This window comes from Strix aluco, chromosome 30 (assembly GCF_031877795.1).
Source record: "Strix aluco isolate bStrAlu1 chromosome 30, bStrAlu1.hap1, whole genome shotgun sequence".
Classification (NCBI taxonomy): domain Eukaryota; kingdom Metazoa; phylum Chordata; class Aves; order Strigiformes; family Strigidae; genus Strix; species Strix aluco.
Window position 1 is genome coordinate 5,423,640 of NC_133960.1, and position 24,125 is coordinate 5,447,764.

Here is a 24,125-nt window from a genome sequence, read left to right on the forward strand (position 1 = left end):
CTCTGCCTGCCTTTCCCCAGTGCTCTGCAAGCTCTCCAGGACAACATAAAATCTGGGGCTCTGTGCTTTCTTTCCTTCTGAACAAGTGTTAGTGTTTTCTGCACAAAAGCGATTCTGCGAAGCAATGTGAACAGGCACAGAGAAGGTGCTAGCAGGGAATTCTCTGCCTGCCTTTCCCCAGTGCTCTGCAAGCTCTCCAGGACAACATAGAATCTGGGGGTCTGTGCTTTCTTTCCTTCTGAACAAGTGTTACTGTTTTCTGCACAAAAGCGATTCTGCGAAGCAATGTGAACACTTCTGCTTCCCAGGCACAGAGAAGGTGCTAGCAAGGAATTCTCTGCTTGCCTTTCCCCAGTGCTCTGCAAGCTCTGCAGGACAACATAGAATCTGGGGCTCTGTGCTTTCTTTCCTTCTGAACAAGTGTTACTGTTTTCTGCACAAAAGCGATTCTGCGAAGCAATGTGAACACTTCTGCTTCCCAGGCACAGAGAAGGTGCTAGCAGGGAATTCTCTGCCTGCCTTTCCCCAGTGCTCTGCAAGCTCTCCAGGACAACAGTGAATCTGGGGCTCTGTGCTTTCTTTCGTTCTGAACAAGTGTTAGTGTTTTCTGCACAAAAGCGATTCTGCGAAGAAATGTGAACAGGCACAGAGAAGGTGCTATCAGGGAATTCTCTGCCTGCCTTTCCCCAGTGCTCTGCAAGCTCTCCAGGACAACATAAAATCTGGGGCTCTGTGCTTTCTTTCCTTCTGAACAAGTGTTACTGTTTTCTGCACAAAAGCGATTCTTGCGAAGCAATGTGAACACTTCTGCTTCCCAGGCACAGAGAAGGTGCTAGCAAGGAATTTTCTGCCTGCCTTTCCCCAGTGCTCTGCAAGCTCACCAGACAACATAGAATCTGGGGCTCTGTGCTTTCTTTCGTTCTGAACAAGTGTTACTGTTTTCTGCACAAAAGCGATTCTGCGAAGCAATGTGAACAGGCACAGAGAAGGTGCTAGCAGGGAATTCTCTGGCTGCCTTTCCCCAGTGCTCTGCAAGCTCTCCAGGACAACATAAAATCTGGGGCTCTGTGCTTTCTTTCGTTCTGAACAAGTGTTACTGTTTTCTGCACAAAAGCGATTCTTGCGAAGCAATGTGAACACTTCTGCTTCCCAGGCACAGAGAAGGTGCTAGCAGGGAATTCTCTGCCTGCCTTTCCCCAGTGCTCTGCAAGCTCTCCAGGACAACACAGAACCTGGGGCTCTGTGCTTTCTTTCCTTCTGAACAAGTGTTACTGTTTTCTGCACAAAAGCGATTCTGCAAAGCAATGTGAACACTTCTGCTTCCCAGGCACAGAGAAGGTGCTAGCAAGGAATTCTCTGCCTGCCTTTCCCCAGTGCTCTGCAAGCTCTCCAGGACAACATAAAATCTGGGGTTCTGTGCTTTCTTTCCTTCTGACCAAGTGTTACTGTTTTCTGCACAAAAGCGATTCTGCGAAGCAATGTGAACAGGCACAGAGAAGGTGCTATCAGGGAATTCTCTGCCTGCCTTTCCCCAGTGCTCTGCAAGCTCTCCAGGACAACATAAAATCTGGGGCTCTGTGCTTTCTTTCCTTCTGAACAACTGTTACTGTTTTCTGCACAAAAGCGATTCTGCGAAGCAATGTGAACACTTCTGCTTCCCAGGCACAGAGAAGGTGCTAGCAGGGAATTCTCTGCCTGCCTTTCCCCAGTGCTCTGCAAGCTCTCCAGGACAACATAGAATCTGGGGCTCTGTGCTTTCTTTCCTTCTGAACAAGTGTTACTGTTTTCTGCACAAAAGCGATTCTGCAAAGTAATGTGAACACTTCTGCTTCCCAGGCACAGAGAAGGTGCTAGCAAGGAATTCTCTGCCTGCCTTTCCCCAGTGCTCTGCAAGCTCTCCAGGACAACATAAAATCTGGGGTTCTGTGCTTTCTTTCCTTCTGACCAAGTGTTACTGTTTTCTGCACAAAAGCGATTCTGCGAAGCAATGTGAACAGGCACAGAGAAGGTGCTATCAGGGAATTCTCTGCCTGCCTTTCCCCAGTGCTCTGCAAGCTCTCCAGGACAACATAAAATCTGGGGCTCTGTGCTTTCTTTCCTTCTGAACAACTGTTACTGTTTTCTGCACAAAAGCGATTCTGCGAAGCAATGTGAACACTTCTGCTTCCCAGGCACAGAGAAGGTGCTAGCAAGGAATTCTCTGCCTGCCTTTCCCCAGTGCTCTGCAAGCTCTCCAGGACAACATAGAATCTGGGGCTCTGTGCTTTCTTTCCTTCTGAACAAGTGTTACTGTTTTCTGCACAAAAGCGATTCTTGCGAAGCAATGTGAACACTTCTGCTTCCCAGGCACAGAGAAGGTGCTAGCAGGGAATTCTCTGCCTGCCTTTCCCCAGTGCTCTGCAAGCTCTCCAGGACAACATAGAATCTGGGGCTCTGTGCTTTCTTTCGTTCTGAACAAGTGTTACTGTTTTCTGCACAAAAGCGATTCTGCGAAGCAATGTGAACAGGCACAGAGAAGGTGCTAGCAGGGAATTCTCTGCCTGCCTTTCCCCAGTGCTCTGCAAGCTCTCCAGGACAACATAGAATCTGGGGCTCTGTGCTTTCTTTCGTTCTGAACAAGTGTTACTGTTTTCTGCACAAAAGCGATTCTGCGAAGCAATGTGAACAGGCACAGAGAAGGTGCTAGCAGGGAATTCTCTGCCTGCCTTTCCCCAGTGCTCTGCAAGCTCTCCAGGACAACATAAAATCTGGGGCTCTGTGCTTTCTTTCCTTCTGAACAAGTGTTACTGTTTTCTGCACAAAAGCGATTCTTGCGAAGCAATGTGAACACTTCTGCTTCCCAGGCACAGAGAAGGTGCTAGCAAGGAATTCTCTGCCTGCCTTTCCCCAGTGCTCTGCAAGCTCTCCAGGACAACATAGAATCTGGGGCTCTGTGCTTTCTTTCGTTCTGAACAAGTGTTAGTGTTTTCTGCGCAAAAGCGATTCTGCGAAGCAATGTGAACAGGCACAGAGAAGGTGCTAGCAGGGAATTCTCTGCCTGCCTTTCCCCAGTGCTCTGCAAGCTCTCCAGGACAACATAGAATCTGGGGCTCTGTGCTTTCTTTCGTTCTGAACAAGTGTTAGTGTTTTCTGCACAAAAGCGATTCTTGCGAAGCAATGTGAACACTTCTGCTTCCCAGGCACAGAGAAGGTGCTAGCAGGGAATTCTCTGGCTGCCTTTCCCCAGTGCTCTGCAAGCTCTCCAGGACAACATAAAATCTGGGGCTCTGTGCTTTCTTTCGTTCTGAACAAGTGTTACTGTTTTCTGCACAAAAGCGATTCTTGCGAAGCAATGTGAACACTTCTGCTTCCCAGGCACAGAGAAGGTGCTAGCAGGGAATTCTCTGCCTGCCTTTCCCCAGTGCTCTGCAAGCTCTCCAGGACAACATAGAATCTGGGGCTCTGTGCTTTCTTTCCTTCTGAACAAGTGTTACTGTTTTCTGCACAAAAGCGATTCTGCAAAGCAATGTGAACACTTCTGCTTCCCAGGCACAGAGAAGGTGCTAGCAAGGAATTCTCTGCCTGCCTTTCCCCAGTGCTCTGCAAGCTCTCCAGGACAACATAAAATCTGGGGTTCTGTGCTTTCTTTCCTTCTGACCAAGTGTTACTGTTTTCTGCACAAAAGCGATTCTGCGAAGCAATGTGAACAGGCACAGAGAAGGTGCTATCAGGGAATTCTCTGCCTGCCTTTCCCCAGTGCTCTGCAAGCTCTCCAGGACAACATAAAATCTGGGGCTCTGTGCTTTCTTTCCTTCTGAACAACTGTTACTGTTTTCTGCACAAAAGCGATTCTGCGAAGCAATGTGAACACTTCTGCTTCCCAGGCACAGAGAAGGTGCTAGCAGGGAATTCTCTGCCTGCCTTTCCCCAGTGCTCTGCAAGCTCTCCAGGACAACATAGAATCTGGGGCTCTGTGCTTTCTTTCCTTCTGAACAAGTGTTACTGTTTTCTGCACAAAAGCGATTCTGCAAAGCAATGTGAACACTTCTGCTTCCCAGGCACAGAGAAGGTGCTAGCAAGGAATTCTCTGCCTGCCTTTCCCCAGTGCTCTGCAAGCTCTCCAGGACAACATAAAATCTGGGGTTCTGTGCTTTCTTTCCTTCTGACCAAGTGTTACTGTTTTCTGCACAAAAGCGATTCTGCGAAGCAATGTGAACAGGCACAGAGAAGGTGCTATCAGGGAATTCTCTGCCTGCCTTTCCCCAGTGCTCTGCAAGCTCTCCAGGACAACATAAAATCTGGGGCTCTGTGCTTTCTTTCCTTCTGAACAACTGTTACTGTTTTCTGCACAAAAGCGATTCTGCGAAGCAATGTGAACACTTCTGCTTCCCAGGCACAGAGAAGGTGCTAGCAAGGAATTCTCTGCCTGCCTTTCCCCAGTGCTCTGCAAGCTCTCCAGGACAACATAGAATCTGGGGCTCTGTGCTTTCTTTCCTTCTGAACAACTGTTACTGTTTTCTGCACAAAAGCGATTCTGCGAAGCAATGTGAACACTTCTGCTTCCCAGGCACAGAGAAGGTGCTAGCAGGGAATTCTCTGCCTGCCTTTCCCCAGTGCTCTGCAAGCTCTCCAGGACAACATAGAATCTGGGGCTCTGTGCTTTCTTTCCTTCTGAACAAGTGTTACTGTTTTCTGCACAAAAGCGATTCTGCAAAGCAATGTGAACACTTCTGCTTCCCAGGCACAGAGAAGGTGCTAGCAAGGAATTCTCTGCCTGCCTTTCCCCAGTGCTCTGCAAGCTCTCCAGGACAACATAAAATCTGGGGTTCTGTGCTTTCTTTCCTTCTGACCAAGTGTTACTGTTTTCTGCACAAAAGCGATTCTGCGAAGCAATGTGAACAGGCACAGAGAAGGTGCTATCAGGGAATTCTCTGCCTGCCTTTCCCCAGTGCTCTGCAAGCTCTCCAGGACAACATAAAATCTGGGGCTCTGTGCTTTCTTTCCTTCTGAACAACTGTTACTGTTTTCTGCACAAAAGCGATTCTGCGAAGCAATGTGAACACTTCTGCTTCCCAGGCACAGAGAAGGTGCTAGCAAGGAATTCTCTGCCTGCCTTTCCCCAGTGCTCTGCAAGCTCTCCAGGACAACATAGAATCTGGGGCTCTGTGCTTTCTTTCCTTCTGAACAAGTGTTACTGTTTTCTGCACAAAAGCGATTCTTGCGAAGCAATGTGAACACTTCTGCTTCCCAGGCACAGAGAAGGTGCTAGCAGGGAATTCTCTGCCTGCCTTTCCCCAGTGCTCTGCAAGCTCTCCAGGACAACATAGAATCTGGGGCTCTGTGCTTTCTTTCGTTCTGAACAAGTGTTACTGTTTTCTGCACAAAAGCGATTCTGCGAAGCAATGTGAACAGGCACAGAGAAGGTGCTAGCAGGGAATTCTCTGCCTGCCTTTCCCCAGTGCTCTGCAAGCTCTACAGGACAACATAGAATCTGGGGCTCTGTGCTTTCTTTCGTTCTGAACAAGTGTTACTGTTTTCTGCGCAAAAGCGATTCTGCGAAGCAATGTGAACAGGCACAGAGAAGGTGCTAGCAGGGAATTCTCTGCCTGCCTTTCCCCAGTGCTCTGCAAGCTCTCCAGGACAACATAGAATCTGGGGCTCTGTGCTTTCTTTCCTTCTGAACAAGTGTTAGTGTTTTCTGCACAAAAGCGATTCTTGCGAAGCAATGTGAACACTTCTGCTTCCCAGGCACAGAGAAGGTGCTAGCAAGGAATTCTCTGCCTGCCTTTCCCCAGTGCTCTGCAAGCTCTCCAGGACAACATAGAATCTGGGGCTCTGTGCTTTCTTTCGTTCTGAACAAGTGTTAGTGTTTTCTGCGCAAAAGCGATTCTGCGAAGCAATGTGAACAGGCACAGAGAAGGTGCTAGCAGGGAATTCTCTGCCTGCCTTTCCCCAGTGCTCTGCAAGCTCTCCAGGACAACATAGAATCTGGGGCTCTGTGCTTTCTTTCGTTCTGAACAAGTGTTAGTGTTTTCTGCACAAAAGCGATTCTTGCGAAGCAATGTGAACACTTCTGCTTCCCAGGCACAGAGAAGGTGCTAGCAAGGAATTTTCTGCCTGCCTTTCCCCAGTGCTCTGCAAGCTCACCAGACAACATAGAATCTGGGGCTCTGTGCTTTCTTTCGTTCTGAACAAGTGTTACTGTTTTCTGCACAAAAGCGATTCTGCGAAGCAATGTGAACAGGCACAGAGAAGGTGCTAGCAGGGAATTCTCTGGCTGCCTTTCCCCAGTGCTCTGCAAGCTCTCCAGGACAACATAAAATCTGGGGCTCTGTGCTTTCTTTCGTTCTGAACAAGTGTTACTGTTTTCTGCACAAAAGTGATTCTTGCGAAGCAATGTGAACACTTCTGCTTCCCAGGCACAGAGAAGGTGCTAGCAGGGAATTCTCTGCCTGCCTTTCCCCAGTGCTCTGCAAGCTCTCCAGGACAACATAGAATCTGGGGCTCTGTGCTTTCTTTCCTTCTGAACAAGTGTTACTGTTTTCTGCACAAAAGCGATTCTGCAAAGCAATGTGAACACTTCTGCTTCCCAGGCACAGAGAAGGTGCTAGCAAGGAATTCTCTGCCTGCCTTTCCCCAGTGCTCTGCAAGCTCTCCAGGACAACATAAAATCTGGGGTTCTGTGCTTTCTTTCCTTCTGACCAAGTGTTACTGTTTTCTGCACAAAAGCGATTCTGCGAAGCAATGTGAACAGGCACAGAGAAGGTGCTATCAGGGAATTCTCTGCCTGCCTTTCCCCAGTGCTCTGCAAGCTCTCCAGGACAACATAAAATCTGGGGCTCTGTGCTTTCTTTCCTTCTGAACAACTGTTACTGTTTTCTGCACAAAAGCGATTCTGCGAAGCAATGTGAACACTTCTGCTTCCCAGGCACAGAGAAGGTGCTAGCAGGGAATTCTCTGCCTGCCTTTCCCCAGTGCTCTGCAAGCTCTCCAGGACAACATAGAATCTGGGGCTCTGTGCTTTCTTTCCTTCTGAACAAGTGTTACTGTTTTCTGCACAAAAGCGATTCTGCAAAGCAATGTGAACACTTCTGCTTCCCAGGCACAGAGAAGGTGCTAGCAAGGAATTCTCTGCCTGCCTTTCCCCAGTGCTCTGCAAGCTCTCCAGGACAACATAAAATCTGGGGTTCTGTGCTTTCTTTCCTTCTGACCAAGTGTTACTGTTTTCTGCACAAAAGCGATTCTGCGAAGCAATGTGAACAGGCACAGAGAAGGTGCTATCAGGGAATTCTCTGCCTGCCTTTCCCCAGTGCTCTGCAAGCTCTCCAGGACAACATAAAATCTGGGGCTCTGTGCTTTCTTTCGTTCTGAACAAGTGTTACTGTTTTCTGCACAAAAGCGATTCTGCGAAGCAATGTGAACACTTCTGCTTCCCAGGCACAGAGAAGGTGCTAGCAAGGAATTCTCTGCCTGCCTTTCCCCAGTGCTCTGCAAGCTCTCCAGGACAACATAGAATCTGGGGCTCTGTGCTTTCTTTCCTTCTGAACAAGTGTTACTGTTTTCTGCACAAAAGCGATTCTTGCGAAGCAATGTGAACACTTCTGCTTCCCAGGCACAGAGAAGGTGCTAGCAGGGAATTCTCTGCCTGCCTTTCCCCAGTGCTCTGCAAGCTCTCCAGGACAACATAGAATCTGGGGCTCTGTGCTTTCTTTCGTTCTGAACAAGTGTTACTGTTTTCTGCACAAAAGCGATTCTGCGAAGCAATGTGAACAGGCACAGAGAAGGTGCTAGCAGGGAATTCTCTGCCTGCCTTTCCCCAGTGCTCTGCAAGCTCTACAGGACAACATAGAATCTGGGGCTCTGTGCTTTCTTTCGTTCTGAACAAGTGTTACTGTTTTCTGCGCAAAAGCGATTCTGCGAAGCAATGTGAACAGGCACAGAGAAGGTGCTAGCAGGGAATTCTCTGCCTGCCTTTCCCCAGTGCTCTGCAAGCTCTCCAGGACAACATAAAATCTGGGGCTCTGTGCTTTCTTTCCTTCTGAACAAGTGTTACTGTTTTCTGCACAAAAGCGATTCTTGCGAAGCAATGTGAACACTTCTGCTTCCCAGGCACAGAGAAGGTGCTAGCAAGGAATTCTCTGCCTGCCTTTCCCCAGTGCTCTGCAAGCTCTCCAGGACAACATAGAATCTGGGGCTCTGTGCTTTCTTTCGTTCTGAACAAGTGTTAGTGTTTTCTGCACAAAAGCGATTCTGCGAAGCAATGTGAACAGGCACAGAGAAGGTGCTAGCAGGGAATTCTCTGCCTGCCTTTCCCCAGTGCTCTGCAAGCTCTCCAGGACAACATAGAATCTGGGGCTCTGTGCTTTCTTTCCTTCTGAACAAGTGTTACTGTTTTCTGCACAAAAGCGATTCTGCGAAGCAATGTGAACACTTCTGCTTCCCAGGCACAGAGAAGGTGCTAGCAAGGAATTCTCTGCTTGCCTTTCCCCAGTGCTCTGCAAGCTCTCCAGGACAACATAGAATCTGGGGCTCTGTGCTTTCTTTCCTTCTGAACAAGTGTTACTGTTTTCTGCACAAAAGCGATTCTGCGAAGCAATGTGAACACTTCTGCTTCCCAGGCACAGAGAAGGTGCTAGCAGGGAATTCTCTGCCTGCCTTTCCCCAGTGCTCTGCAAGCTCTCCAGGACAACAGTGAATCTGGGGTTCTGTGCTTTCTTTCCTTCTGAACAACTGTTACTGTTTTCTGCACAAAAGCGATTCTTGCGAAGCAATGTGAACACTTCTGCTTCCCAGGCACAGAGAAGGTACTATCAGGGAATTCTCTGCCTGCCTTTCCACAGTGCTCTGCAAGCTCTCCAGGACAACATAGAATCTGGGGCTCTGTGCTTTCTTTCCTTCTGAACAAGTGTTACTGTTTTCTGCACAAAAGCGATTCTTGCGAAGCAATGTGAACACTTCTGCTTCCCAGGCACAGAGAAGGTGCTAGCAGGGAATTCTCTGCCTGCCTTTCCCCAGTGCTCTGCAAGCTCTCCAGGACAACAGTGAATCTGGGGCTCTGTGCTTTCTTTCCTTCTGAACAAGTGTTAGTGTTTTCTGCACAAAAGCGATTCTGCGAAGAAATGTGAACAGGCACAGAGAAGGTGCTATCAGGGAATTCTCTGCCTGCCTTTCCCCAGTGCTCTGCAAGCTCTCCAGGACAACATAAAATCTGGGGCTCTGTGCTTTCTTTCGTTCTGAACAAGTGTTACTGTTTTCTGCACAAAAGCGATTCTTGCGAAGCAATGTGAACACTTCTGCTTCCCAGGCACAGAGAAGGTGCTAGCAAGGAATTTTCTGCCTGCCTTTCCCCAGTGCTCTGCAAGCTCACCAGACAACATAGAATCTGGGGCTCTGTGCTTTCTTTCGTTCTGCACAAGTGTTAGTGTTTTCTGCACAAAAGCGATTCTGCGAAGCAATGTGAACAGGCACAGAGAAGGTGCTAGCAGGGAATTCTCTGGCTGCCTTTCCCCAGTGCTCTGCAAGCTCTCCAGGACAACATAAAATCTGGGGCTCTGTGCTTTCTTTCGTTCTGAACAATTGTTACTGTTTTCTGCACAAAAGCGATTCTTGCGAAGCAATGTGAACACTTCTGCTTCCCAGGCACAGAGAAGGTGCTAGCAGGGAATTCTCTGCCTGCCTTTCCCCAGTGCTCTGCAAGCTCTCCAGGACAATAGCAAATCTGGGGCTCTGTGCTTTCTTTCCTTCTGAACAAGTGTTACTGTTTTCTGCACAAAAGCGATTCTGCAAAGCAATGTGAACACTTCTGCTTCCCAGGCACAGAGAAGGTGCTAGCAAGGGATTCTCTGCCTGCCTTTCCCCAGTGCTCTGCAAGCTCTCCAGGACAACATAAAATCTGGGGTTCTGTGCTTTCTTTCCTTCTGAACAAGTGTTACTGTTTTCTGCACAAAAGCGATTCTGCGAAGCAATGTGAACAGGCACAGAGAAGGTGCTATCAGGGAATTCTCTGCCTGCCTTTCCCCAGTGCTCTGCAAGCTCTCCAGGACAACATAGAATCTGGGGCTCTGTGCTTTCTTTCCTTCTGAACAAGTGTTACTGTTTTCTGCACAAAAGCGATTCTGCAAAGCAATGTGAACACTTCTGCTTCCCAGGCACAGAGAAGGTGCTAGCAAGGAATTCTCTGCCTGCCTTTCCCCAGTGCTCTGCAAGCTCTCCAGGACAACATAAAATATGGGGCTCTGTGCTTTCTTTCCTTCTGACCAAGTGTTACTGTTTTCTGCACAAAAGCGATTCTGCGAAGCAATGTGAACAGGCACAGAGAAGGTGCTATCAGGGAATTCTCTGCCTGCCTTTCCCCAGTGCTCTGCAAGCTCTCCAGGACAACATAAAATCTGGGGTTCTGTGCTTTCTTTCCTTCTGAACAAGTGTTACTGTTTTCTGCACAAAAGCGATTCTGCGAAGCAATGTGAACAGGCACAGAGAAGGTGCTAGCAGGGAATTCTCTGCCTGCCTTTCCCCAGTGCTCTGCAAGCTCTCCAGGACAACACAAAATCTGGGGCTCTGTGCTTTCTTTCCTTCTGAACAAGTGTTAGTGTTTTCTGCACAAAAGCGATTCTTGCGAAGCAATGTGAACACTTCTGCTTCCCAGGCACAGAGAAGGTGCTAGCAAGGAATTCTCTGCCTGCCTTTCCCCAGTGCTCTGCAAGCTCTCCAGGACAACATAGAATCTGGGGCTCTGTGCTTTCTTTCGTTCTGAACAAGTGTTAGTGTTTTCTGCGCAAAAGCGATTCTGCGAAGCAATGTGAACAGGCACAGAGAAGGTGCTAGCAGGGAATTCTCTGCCTGCCTTTCCCCAGTGCTCTGCAAGCTCTCCAGGACAACATAGAATCTGGGGCTCTGTGCTTTCTTTCCTTCTGAACAACTGTTACTGTTTTCTGCACAAAAGCGATTCTGCGAAGCAATGTGAACACTTCTGCTTCCCAGGCACAGAGAAGGTGCTAGCAAGGAATTCTCTGCCTGCCTTTCCCCAGTGCTCTGCAAGCTCTCCAGGACAACATAGAATCTGGGGCTCTGTGCTTTCTTTCGTTCTGAACAAGTGTTAGTGTTTTCTGCACAAAAGCGATTCTGCGAAGCAATGTGAACACTTCTGCTTCCCAGGCACAGAGAAGGTGCTATCAGGAAATTCTCTGCCTGCCTTTCCCCAGTGCTCTGCAAGCTCTCCAGGACAACAGCAAATCTGGGGCTCTGTGCTTTCATTCCTTCTGAACAAGTGTTAGTGTTTTCTGCACAAAAGCGATTCTTGCGAAGCAATGTGAACACTTCTGCTTCCCAGGCACAGAGAAGGTGCTAGCAGGAAATTCTCTGCCTGCCTTTCCCCAGTGCTCTGCAAGCTCTCCAGGACAACAGCAAATCTGGGGCTCTGTGCTTTCTTTCGTTCTGAACAAGTGTTAGTGTTTTCTGCACAAAAGCGATTCTGCTAAGCAATGTGAACAGGCACAGAGAAGGTGCTAGCAGGGAATTCTCTGCCTGCCTTTCCCCAGTGCTCTGCAAGCTCTCCAGGACAACATAAAATCTGGGGCTCTGTGCTTTCTTTCCTTCTGACCAAGTGTTACTGTTTTCTGCACAAAAGCGATTCTTGCGAAGCAATGTGAACACTTCTGCTTCCCAGGCACAGAGAAGGTGCTAGCAAGGAATTTTCTGCCTGCCTTTCCCCAGTGCTCTGCAAGCTCACCAGACAACATAGAATCTGGGGCTCTGTGCTTTCTTTCGTTCTGAACAAGTGTTACTGTTTTCTGCACAAAAGCGATTCTGCGAAGCAATGTGAACAGGCACAGAGAAGGTGCTAGCAGGGAATTCTCTGCCTGCCTTTCCCCAGTGCTCTGCAAGCTCTCCAGGACAACATAAAATCTGGGGCTCTGTGCTTTCTTTCCTTCTGAACAAGTGTTACTGTTTTCTGCACAAAAGCGATTCTGCGAAGCAATGTGAACAGGCACAGAGAAGGTGCTATCAGGGAATTCTCTGCCTGCCTTTCCCCAGTGCTCTGCAAGCTCTCCAGGACAACATAAAATCTGGGGCTCTGTGCTTTCTTTCCTTCTGAACAAGTGTTACTGTTCTCTGCACAAAAGCGATTCTGCGAAGCAATGTGAACACTTCTGCTTCCCAGGCACAGAGAAGGTGCTAGCAGGGAATTCTCTGCCTGCCTTTCCCCAGTGCTCTGCAAGCTCTCCAGGACAACATAGAATCTGGGGCTCTGTGCTTTCTTTCCTTCTGAACAAGTGTTACTGTTTTCTGCACAAAAGCGATTCTGCAAAGCAATGTGAACACTTCTGCTTCCCAGGCACAGAGAAGGTGCTAGCAAGGAATTCTCTGCCTGCCTTTCCCCAGTGCTCTGCAAGCTCTCCAGGACAACATAAAATCTGGGGTTCTGTGCTTTCTTTCCTTCTGACCAAGTGTTACTGTTTTCTGCACAAAAGCGATTCTGCGAAGCAATGTGAACAGGCACAGAGAAGGTGCTATCAGGGAATTCTCTGCCTGCCTTTCCCCAGTGCTCTGCAAGCTCTCCAGGACAACATAGAATCTGGGGCTCTGTGCTTTCTTTCCTTCTGAACAAGTGTTACTGTTTTCTGCACAAAAGCGATTCTGCAAAGCAATGTGAACACTTCTGCTTCCCAGGCACAGAGAAGGTGCTAGCAAGGAATTCTCTGCCTGCCTTTCCCCAGTGCTCTGCAAGCTCTCCAGGACAACATAGAATCTGGGGCTCTGTGCTTTCTTTCCTTCTGAACAAGTGTTACTGTTTTCTGCACAAAAGCGATTCTTGCGAAGCAATGTGAACACTTCTGCTTCCCAGGCACAGAGAAGGTGCTAGCAGGGAATTCTCTGCCTGCCTTTCCCCAGTGCTCTGCAAGCTCTCCAGGACAACATAGAATCTGGTGCTCTGTGCTTTCTTTCGTTCTGAACAAGTGTTACTGTTTTCTGCACAAAAGCGATTCTGCGAAGCAATGTGAACAGGCACAGAGAAGGTGCTAGCAGGGAATTCTCTGCCTGCCTTTCCCCAGTGCTCTGCAAGCTCTCCAGGACAACATAGAATCTGGGGCTCTGTGCTTTCTTTCCTTCTGAACAAGTGTTACTGTTTTCTGCACAAAAGCGATTCTGCGAAGCAATGTGAACACTTCTGCTTCCCAGGCACAGAGAAGGTGCTAGCAAGGAATTCTCTGCTTGCCTTTCCCCAGTGCTCTGCAAGCTCTCCAGGACAACATAGAATCTGGGGCTCTGTGCTTTCTTTCCTTCTGAACAAGTGTTACTGTTTTCTGCACAAAAGCGATTCTGCGAAGCAATGTGAACACTTCTGCTTCCCAGGCACAGAGAAGGTGCTAGCAGGGAATTCTCTGCCTGCCTTTCCCCAGTGCTCTGCAAGCTCTCCAGGACAACAGTGAATCTGGGGCTCTGTGCTTTCTTTCCTTCTGAACAACTGTTACTGTTTTCTGCACAAAAGCGATTCTTGCGAAGCAATGTGAACACTTCTGCTTCCCAGGCACAGAGAAGGTGCTATCAGGGAATTCTCTGCCTGCCTTTCCACAGTGCTCTGCAAGCTCTCCAGGACAACATAGAATCTGGGGCTCTGTGCTTTCTTTCGTTCTGCACAAGTGTTACTGTTTTCTGCACAAAAGCGATTCTGCGAAGCAATGTGAACAGGCACAGAGAAGGTGCTAGCAGGGAATTCTCTGCCTGCCTTTCCCCAGTGCTCTGCAAGCTCTCCAGGACAACATAAAATCTGGGGCTCTGTGCTTTCTTTCCTTCTGAACAAGTGTTCCTGTTTTCTGCACAAAAGCGATTCTTGCGAAGCAATGTGAACACTTCTGCTTCCCAGGCACAGGGAAGGTGCTAGCAGGGAATTCTCTGCCTGCCTTTCCCCAGTGCTCTGCAAGCTCTCCAGGACAACAGTGAATCTGGGGCTCTGTGCTTTCTTTCGTTCTGAACAAGTGTTAGTGTTTTCTGCACAAAAGCGATTCTGCGAAGCAATGTGAACAGGCACAGAGAAGGTGCTATCAGGGAATTCTCTGCCTGCCTTTCCCCAGTGCTCTGCAAGCTCTCCAGGACAACAGTGAATCTGGGGCTCTGTGCTTTCTTTCCTTCTGAACAAGTGTTACTGTTTTCTGCACAAAAGCGATTCTTGCGAAGCAATGTGAACACTTCTGCTTCCCAGGCACAGAGAAGGTGCTAGCAAGGAATTTTCTGCCTGCCTTTCCCCAGTGCTCTGCAAGCTCACCAGACAACATAGAATCTGGGGCTCTGTGCTTTCTTTCGTTCTGAACAAGTGTTACTGTTTTCTGCACAAAAGCGATTCTGCGAAGCAATGTGAACAGGCACAGAGAAGGTGCTAGCAGGGAATTCTCTGGCTGCCTTTCCCCAGTGCTCTGCAAGCTCTCCAGGACAACATAAAATCTGGGGCTCTGTGCTTTCTTTCGTTCTGAACAAGTGTTACTGTTTTCTGCACAAAAGCGATTCTTGCGAAGCAATGTGAACACTTCTGCTTCCCAGGCACAGAGAAGGTGCTAGCAGGGAATTCTCTGCCTGCCTTTCCCCAGTGCACTGCAAGCTCTCCAGGACAACATAGAATCTGGGGCTCTGTGCTTTCTTTCCTTCTGAACAAGTGTTACTGTTTTCTGCACAAAAGCGATTCTGCAAAGCAATGTGAACACTTCTGCTTCCCAGGCACAGAGAAGGTGCTAGCAAGGAATTCTCTGCCTGCCTTTCCCCAGTGCTCTGCAAGCTCTCCAGGACAACATAAAATCTGGGGTTCTGTGCTTTCTTTCCTTCTGACCAAGTGTTACTGTTTTCTGCACAAAAGCGATTCTGCGAAGCAATGTGAACAGGCACAGAGAAGGTGCTATCAGGGAATTCTCTGCCTGCCTTTCCCCAGTGCTCTGCAAGCTCTCCAGGACAACATAGAATCTGGGGCTCTGTGCTTTCTTTCCTTCTGAACAAGTGTTACTGTTTTCTGCACAAAAGCGATTCTGCAAAGCAATGTGAACACTTCTGCTTCCCAGGCACAGAGAAGGTGCTAGCAAGGAATTCTCTGCCTGCCTTTCCCCAGTGCTCTGCAAGCTCTCCAGGACAACATAAAATATGGGGCTCTGTGCTTTCTTTCCTTCTGACCAAGTGTTACTGTTTTCTGCACAAAAGCGATTCTGCGAAGCAATGTGAACAGGCACAGAGAAGGTGCTATCAGGGAATTCTCTGCCTGCCTTTCCCCAGTGCTCTGCAAGCTCTCCAGGACAACATAAAATCTGGGGTTCTGTGCTTTCTTTCCTTCTGAACAAGTGTTACTGTTTTCTGCACAAAAGCGATTCTGCGAAGCAATGTGAACAGGCACAGAGAAGGTGCTAGCAGGGAATTCTCTGCCTGCCTTTCCCCAGTGCTCTGCAAGCTCTCCAGGACAACATAAAATCTGGGGCTCTGTGCTTTCTTTCCTTCTGAACAAGTGTTACTGTTTTCTGCACAAAAGCGATTCTTGCGAAGCAATGTGAACACTTCTGCTTCCCAGGCACAGAGAAGGTGCTAGCAAGGAATTCTCTGCCTGCCTTTCCCCAGTGCTCTGCAAGCTCTCCAGGACAACATAGAATCTGGGGCTGTGTGCTTTCTTTCGTTCTGAACAAGTGTTAGTGTTTTCTGCGCAAAAGCGATTCTGCGAAGCAATGTGAAGAGGCACAGAGAAGGTGCTAGCAGGGAATTCTCTGCCTGCCTTTCCCCAGTGCTCTGCAAGCTCTCCAGGACAACATAGAATCTGGGGCTCTGTGCTTTCTTTCCTTCTGAACAAGTGTTACTGTTTTCTGCACAAAAGCGATTCTGCGAAGCAATGTGAACACTTCTGCTTCCCAGGCACAGAGAAGGTGCTAGCAAGGAATTCTCTGCCTGCCTTTCCCCAGTGCTCTGCAAGCTCTCCAGGACAACATAGAATCTGGGGCTCTGTGCTTTCTTTCGTTCTGAACAAGTGTTAGTGTTTTCTGCACAAAAGCGATTCTGCGAAGCAATGTGAACACTTCTGCTTCCCAGGCACAGAGAAGGTGCTATCAGGAAATTCTCTGCCTGCCTTTCCCCAGTGCTCTGCAAGCTCTCCAGGACAACAGCAAATCTGGGGCTCTGTGCTTTCTTTCGTTCTGAACAAGTGTTAGTGTTTTCTGCACAAAAGCGATTCTGCTAAGCAATGTGAACAGGCACAGAGAAGGTGCTAGCAGGGAATTCTCTGCCTGCCTTTCCCCAGTGCTCTGCAAGCTCTCCAGGACAACATAGAATCTGGGGCTCTGTGCTTTCTTTCCTTCTGAACAAGTGTTAGTGTTTTCTGCACAAAAGCGATTCTGCGAAGCAATGTGAACACTACTGCTTCCCAGGCACAGAGAAGGTGCTAGCAAGGAATTCTCTGCTTGCCTTTCCCCAGTGCTCTGCAAGCTCTCCAGGACAACATAGAATCTGGGGCTCTGTGCTTTCTTTCCTTCTGAACAAGTGTTACTGTTTTCTGCACAAAAGCGATTCTGCGAAGCAATGTGAACACTTCTGCTTCCCAGGCACAGAGAAGGTGCTAGCAGGGAATTCTCTGCCTGCCTTTCCCCAGTGCTCTGCAAGCTCTCCAGGACAACAGTGAATCTGGGGCTCTGTGCTTTCTTTCGTTCTGAACAAGTGTTAGTGTTTTCTGCACAAAAGCGATTCTGCGAAGAAATGTGAACAGGCACAGAGAAGGTGCTAGCAGGGAATTCTCTGCCTGCCTTTCCCCAGTGCTCTGCAAGCTCTCCAGGACAACATAAAATCTGGGGCTCTGTGCTTTCTTTCCTTCTGAACAAGTGTTACTGTTTTCTGCACAAAAGCGATTCTTGCGAAGCAATGTGAACACTTCTGCTTCCCAGGCACAGAGAAGGTGCTAGCAAGGAATTTTCTGCCTGCCTTTCCCCAGTGCTCTGCAAGCTCTCCAGACAACATAGAATCTGGGGCTCTGTGCTTTCTTTCGTTCTGAACAAGTGTTACTGTTTTCTGCACAAAAGCGATTCTGCGAAGCAATGTGAACAGGCACAGAGAAGGTGCTAGCAGGGAATTCTCTGGCTGCCTTTCCCCAGTGCTCTGCAAGCTCTCCAGGACAACATAAAATCTGGGGCTCTGTGCTTTCTTTCGTTCTGAACAAGTGTTACTGTTTTCTGCACAAAAGCGATTCTGCGAAGCAATGTGAACACTTCTGCTTCCCAGGCACAGAGAAGGTGCTAGCAGGGAATTCTCTGCCTGCCTTTCCCCAGTGCTCTGCAAGCTCTCCAGGACAACATAGAATCTGGGGCTCTGTGCTTTCTTTCCTTCTGAACAAGTGTTACTGTTTTCTGCACAAAAGCGATTCTGCAAAGCAATGTGAACACTTCTGCTTCCCAGGCACAGAGAAGGTGCTAGCAAGGAATTCTCTGCCTGCCTTTCCCCAGTGCTCTGCAAGCTCTCCAGGACAACATAAAATCTGGGGCTCTGTGCTTTCTTTCCTTCTGAACAAGTGTTACTGTTTTCTGCACAAAAGCGATTCTGCGAAGCAATGTGAACAGGCACAGAGAAGGTGCTATCAGGGAATTCTCTGCCTGCCTTTCCCCAGTGCTCTGCAAGCTCTCCAGGACAACATAAAATCTGGGGCTCTGTGCTTTCTTTCCTTCTGAACAAGTGTTACTGTTTTCTGCACAAAAGCGATTCTGCGAAGCAATGTGAACACTTCTGCTTCCCAGGCACAGAGAAGGTGCTAGCAAGGAATTCTCTGCCTGCCTTTCCCCAGTGCTCTGCAAGCTCTCCAGGACAACATAGAATCTGGGGCTCTGTGCTTTCTTTCCTTCTGAACAAGTGTTACTGTTTTCTGCACAAAAGCGATTCTTGCGAAGCAATGTGAACACTTCTGCTTCCCAGGCACAGAGAAGGTGCTAGCAGGGAATTCTCTGCCTGCCTTTCCCCAGTGCTCTGCAAGCTCTCCAGGACAACATAGAATCTGGGGCTCTGTGCTTTCTTTCGTTCTGAACAAGTGTTACTGTTTTCTGCACAAAAGCGATTCTGCGAAGCAATGTGAACAGGCACAGAGAAGGTGCTATCAGGGAATTCTCTGCCTGCCTTTCCCCAGTGCTCTGCAAGCTCTCCAGGACAACATAAAATCTGGGGCTCTGTGCTTTCTTTCCTTCTGAACAAGTGTTACTGTTTTCTGCACAAAAGCGATTCTGCGAAGCAATGTGAACACTTCTGCTTCCCAGGCACAGAGAAGGTGCTAGCAAGGAATTCTCTGCCTGCCTTTCCCCAGTGCTCTGCAAGCTCTCCAGGACAACATAGAATCTGGGGCTCTGTGCTTTCTTTCCTTCTGAACAAGTGTTACTGTTTTCTGCACAAAAGCGATTCTTGCGAAGCAATGTGAACACTTCTGCTTCCCAGGCACAGAGAAGGTGCTATCAGGGAATTCTCTGCCTGCCTTTCCCCAGTGCTCTGCAAGCTCTCCAGGACAACATAGAATCTGGGGCTCTGTGCTTTCTTTCGTTCTGAACAAGTGTTACTGTTTTCTGCACAAAAGCGATTCTGCGAAGCAATGTGAACAGGCACAGAGAAGGTGCTAGCAGGGAATTCTCTGCCTGCCTTTCCCCAGTGCTCTGCAAGCTCTCCAGGACAACATAGAATCTGGGGCTCTGTGCTTTCTTTCCTTCTGAACAAGTGTTACTGTTTTCTGCACAAAAGCGATTCTTGCGAAGCAATGTGAACACTTCTGCTTCCCAGGCACAGAGAAGGTGCTAGCAAGGAATTCTCTGCCTGCCTTTCCCCAGTGCTCTGCAAGCTCTCCAGGACAACATAGAATCTGGGGCTCTGTGCTTTCTTTCGTTCTGAACAAGTGTTAGTGTTTTCTGCACAAAAGCGATTCTGCGAAGAAATGTGAACAGGCACAGAGAAGGTGCTATCAGGGAATTCTCTGCCTGCCTTTCCCCAGTGCTCTGCAAGCTCTCCAGGACAACATAAAATCTGGGGCTCTGTGCTTTCTTTCCTTCTGAACAAGTGTTACTGTTTTCTGCACAAAAGCGATTCTTGCGAAGCAATGTGAACACTTCTGCTTCCCAGGCACAGAGAAGGTGCTAGCAAGGAATTTTCTGCCTGCCTTTCCCCAGTGCTCTGCAAGCTCACCAGACAACATAGAATCTGGGGCTCTGTGCTTTCTTTCGTTCTGAACAAGTGTTACTGTTTTCTGCACAAAAGCGATTCTGCGAAGCAATGTGAACAGGCACAGAGAAGGTGCTAGCAGGGAATTCTCTGGATGCCTTTCCCCAGTGCTCTGCAAGCTCTCCAGGACAACATAAAATCTGGGGCTCTGTGCTTTCTTTCGTTCTGAACAAGTGTTACTGTTTTCTGCACAAAAGCGATTCTTGCGAAGCAATGTGAACACTTCTGCTTCCCAGGCACAGAGAAGGTGCTAGCAGGGAATTCTCTGCCTCCCTTTCCCCAGTGCTCTGCAAGCTCTCCAGGACAACATAGAATCTGGGGCTCTGTGCTTTCTTTCGTTCTGAACAAGTGTTACTGTTTTCTGCACAAAAGCGATTCTGCAAAGCAATGTGAACACTTCTGCTTCCCAGGCACAGAGAAGGTGCTAGCAAGGAATTCTCTGCCTGCCTTTCCCCAGTGCTCTGCAAGCTCTCCAGGACAACATAAAATATGGGGCTCTGTGCTTTCTTTCCTTCTGACCAAGTGTTACTGTTTTCTGCACAAAAGCGATTCTGCGAAGCAATGTGAACAGGCACAGAGAAGGTGCTAGCAGGGAATTCTCTGCCTGCCTTTCCCCAGTGCTCTGCAAGCTCTCCAGGACAACATAAAATCTGGGGTTCTGTGCTTTCTTTCCTTCTGAACAAGTGTTACTGTTTTCTGCACAAAAGCGATTCTGCGAAGCAATGTGAACAGGCACAGAGAAGGTGCTAGCAGGGAATTCTCTGCCTGCCTTTCCCCAGTGCTCTGCAAGCTCTCCAGGACAACATGAAATCTGGGGCTCTGTGCTTTCTTTCCTTCTGAACAAGTGTTACTGTTTTCTGCACAAAAGCGATTCTTGCGAAGCAATGTGAACACTTCTGCTTCCCAGGCACAGAGAAGGTGCTAGCAAGGAATTCTCTGCCTGCCTTTCCCCAGTGCTCTGCAAGCTCACCAGACAACATAGAATCTGGGGCTCTGTGCTTTCTTTCGTTCTGAACAAGTGTTACTGTTTTCTGCACAAAAGCGATTCTGCGAAGCAATGTGAACACTTCTGCTTCCCAGGCACAGAGAAGGTGCTATCAGGAAATTCTCTGCCTGCCTTTCCCCAGTGCTCTGCAAGCTCTCCAGGACAACAGCAAATCTGGGGCTCTGTGCTTTCATTCCTTCTGAACAAGTGTTAGTGTTTTCTGCACAAAAGCGATTCTTGCGAAGCAATGTGAACACTTCTGCTTCCCAGGCACAGAGAAGGTGCTAGCAGGAAATTCTCTGCCTGCCTTTCCCCAGTGCTCTGCAAGCTCTCCAGGACAACAGCAAATCTGGGGCTCTGTGCTTTCTTTCGTTCTGAACAAGTGTTAGTGTTTTCTGCACAAAAGCGATTCTGCGAAGCAATGTGAACAGGCACAGAGAAGGTGCTAGCAGGGAATTCTCTGCCTGCCTTTCCCCAGTGCTCTGCAAGCTCTCCAGGACAACATAGAATCTGGGGCTCTGTGCTTTCTTTCCTTCTGAACAAGTGTTAGTGTTTTCTGCACAAAAGCGATTCTGCGAAGCAATGTGAACACTTCTGCTTCCCAGGCACAGAGAAGGTGCTAGCAAGGAATTCTCTGCCTGCCTTTCCCCAGTGCTCTGCAAGCTCTCCAGGACAACATAAAATCTGGGGCTCTGTGCTTTCTTTCCTTCTGAACAAGTGTTAGTGTTTTCTGCACAAAAGCGATTCTGCGAAGCAATGTGAACAGGCACAGAGAAGGTGCTAGCAGGGAATTCTCTGCCTGCCTTTCCCCAGTGCTCTGCAAGCTCTCCAGGACAACATAGAATCTGGGGCTCTGTGCTTTCTTTCCTTCTGAACAAGTGTTACTGTTTTCTGCACAAAAGCGATTCTGCGAAGCAATGTGAACACTTCTGCTTCCCAGGCACAGAGAAGGTGCTAGCAAGGAATTCTCTGCTTGCCTTTCCCCAGTGCTCTGCAAGCTCTCCAGGACAACATAGAATCTGGGGCTCTGTGCTTTCTTTCCTTCTGAACAAGTGTTACTGTTTTCTGCACAAAAGCGATTCTGCGAAGCAATGTGAACACTTCTGCTTCCCAGGCACAGAGAAGGTGCTAGCAGGGAATTCTCTGCCTGCCTTTCCCCAGTGCTCTGCAAGCTCTCCAGGACAACAGTGAATCTGGGGCTCTGTGCTTTCTTTCCTTCTGAACAAGTGTTACTGTTTTCTGCACAAAAGCGATTCTGCAAAGCAATGTGAACAGGCACAGAGAAGGTGCTATCAGGGAATTCTCTGCCTGCCTTTCCCCAGTGCTCTGCAAGCTCTCCAGGACAACATAGAATCTGGGGCTCTGTGCTTTCTTTCCTTCTGAACAAGTGTTACTGTTTTCTGCACAAAAGCGATTCTTGCGAAGCAATGTGAACACTCCTGCTTCCCAGGCACAGAGAAGGTGCTAGCAGGGAATTCTCTGCCTGCCTTTCCCCAGTGCTCTGCAAGCTCTCCAGGACAACATAGAATCTGGGGCTCTGTGCTTTCTTTCCTTCTGACCAAGTGTTACTGTTTTCTGCACAAAAGCGATTCTGCGAAGCAATGTGAACAGGCACAGAGAAGGTGCTATCAGGGAATTCTCTGCCTGCCTTTCCCCAGTGCTCTGCAAGCTCTCCAGGACAACATAAAATCTGGGGTTCTGTGCTTTCTTTCCTTCTGAACAAGTGTTACTGTTTTCTGCACAAAAGCGATTCTGCGAAGCAATGTGAACAGGCACAGAGAAGGTGCTAGCAGGGAATTCTCTGCCTGCCTTTCCCCAGTGCTCTGCAAGCTCTCCAGGACAACATGAAATCTGGGGCTCTGTGCTTTCTTTCCTTCTGAACAAGTGTTACTGTTTTCTGCACAAAAGCGATTCTTGCGAAGCAATGTGAACACTTCTGCTTCCCAGGCACAGAGAAGGTGCTAGCAAGGAATTCTCTGCCTGCCTTTCCCCAGTGCTCTGCAAGCTCACCAGACAACATAGAATCTGGGGCTCTGTGCTTTCTTTCGTTCTGAACAAGTGTTACTGTTTTCTGCACAAAAGCGATTCTGCGAAGCAATGTGAACACTTCTGCTTCCCAGGCACAGAGAAGGTGCTATCAGGAAATTCTCTGCCTGCCTTTCCCCAGTGCTCTGCAAGCTCTCCAGGACAACAGCAAATCTGGGGCTCTGTGCTTTCATTCCTTCTGAACAAGTGTTAGTGTTTTCTGCACAAAAGCGATTCTTGCGAAGCAATGTGAACACTTCTGCTTCCCAGGCACAGAGAAGGTGCTAGCAGGAAATTCTCTGCCTGCCTTTCCCCAGTGCTCTGCAAGCTCTCCAGGACAACAGCAAATCTGGGGCTCTGTGCTTTCTTTCGTTCTGAACAAGTGTTAGTGTTTTCTGCACAAAAGCGATTCTGCGAAGCAATGTGAACAGGCACAGAGAAGGTGCTAGCAGGGAATTCTCTGCCTGCCTTTCCCCAGTGCTCTGCAAGCTCTCCAGGACAACATAGAATCTGGGGCTCTGTGCTTTCTTTCCTTCTGAACAAGTGTTAGTGTTTTCTGCACAAAAGCGATTCTGCGAAGCAATGTGAACACTTCTGCTTCCCAGGCACAGAGAAGGTGCTAGCAAGGAATTCTCTGCCTGCCTTTCCCCAGTGCTCTGCAAGCTCTCCAGGACAACATAAAATCTGGGGCTCTGTGCTTTCTTTCCTTCTGAACAAGTGTTAGTGTTTTCTGCACAAAAGCGATTCTGCGAAGCAATGTGAACAGGCACAGAGAAGGTGCTAGCAGGGAATTCTCTGCCTGCCTTTCCCCAGTGCTCTGCAAGCTCTCCAGGACAACATAGAATCTGGGGCTCTGTGCTTTCTTTCCTTCTGAACAAGTGTTACTGTTTTCTGCACAAAAGCGATTCTGCGAAGCAATGTGAACACTTCTGCTTCCCAGGCACAGAGAAGGTGCTAGCAAGGAATTCTCTGCTTGCCTTTCCCCAGTGCTCTGCAAGCTCTCCAGGACAACATAGAATCTGGGGCTCTGTGCTTTCTTTCCTTCTGAACAAGTGTTACTGTTTTCTGCACAAAAGCGATTCTGCGAAGCAATGTGAACACTTCTGCTTCCCAGGCACAGAGAAGGTGCTAGCAGGGAATTCTCTGCCTGCCTTTCCCCAGTGCTCTGCAAGCTCTCCAGGACAACAGTGAATCTGGGGCTCTGTGCTTTCTTTCCTTCTGAACAAGTGTTACTGTTTTCTGCACAAAAGCGATTCTGCAAAGCAATGTGAACAGGCACAGAGAAGGTGCTATCAGGGAATTCTCTGCCTGCCTTTCCCCAGTGCTCTGCAAGCTCTCCAGGACAACATAGAATCTGGGGCTCTGTGCTTTCTTTCCTTCTGAACAAGTGTTACTGTTTTCTGCACAAAAGCGATTCTTGCGAAGCAATGTGAACACTCCTGCTTCCCAGGCACAGAGAAGGTGCTAGCAGGGAATTCTCTGCCTGCCTTTCCCCAGTGCTCTGCAAGCTCTCCAGGACAACATAGAATCTGGGGCTCTGTGCTTTCTTTCCTTCTGAACAAGTGTTACTGTTTTCTGCACAAAAGCGATTCTGCGAAGCAATGTGAACACTTCTGCTTCCCAGGCACAGAGAAGGTGCTAGCAAGGAATTCTCTGCCTGCCTTTCCCCAGTGCTCTGCAAGCTCTCCAGGACAACATAAAATCTGGGGCTCTGTGCTTTCTTTCCTTCTGAACAAGTGTTAGTGTTTTCTGCACAAAAGCGATTCTTGCGAAGCAATGTGAACACTTCTGCTTCCCAGGCACAGAGAAGGTGCTAGCAGGGAATTCTCTGCCTGCCTTTCCCCAGTGCTCTGCAAGCTCTCCAGGGCAACATCAAATCTGGGGCTCTGTGCTTTCGTTCATTCTGAACAAGTGTTAGTGTTTTCTGCACAAAAGCGATTCT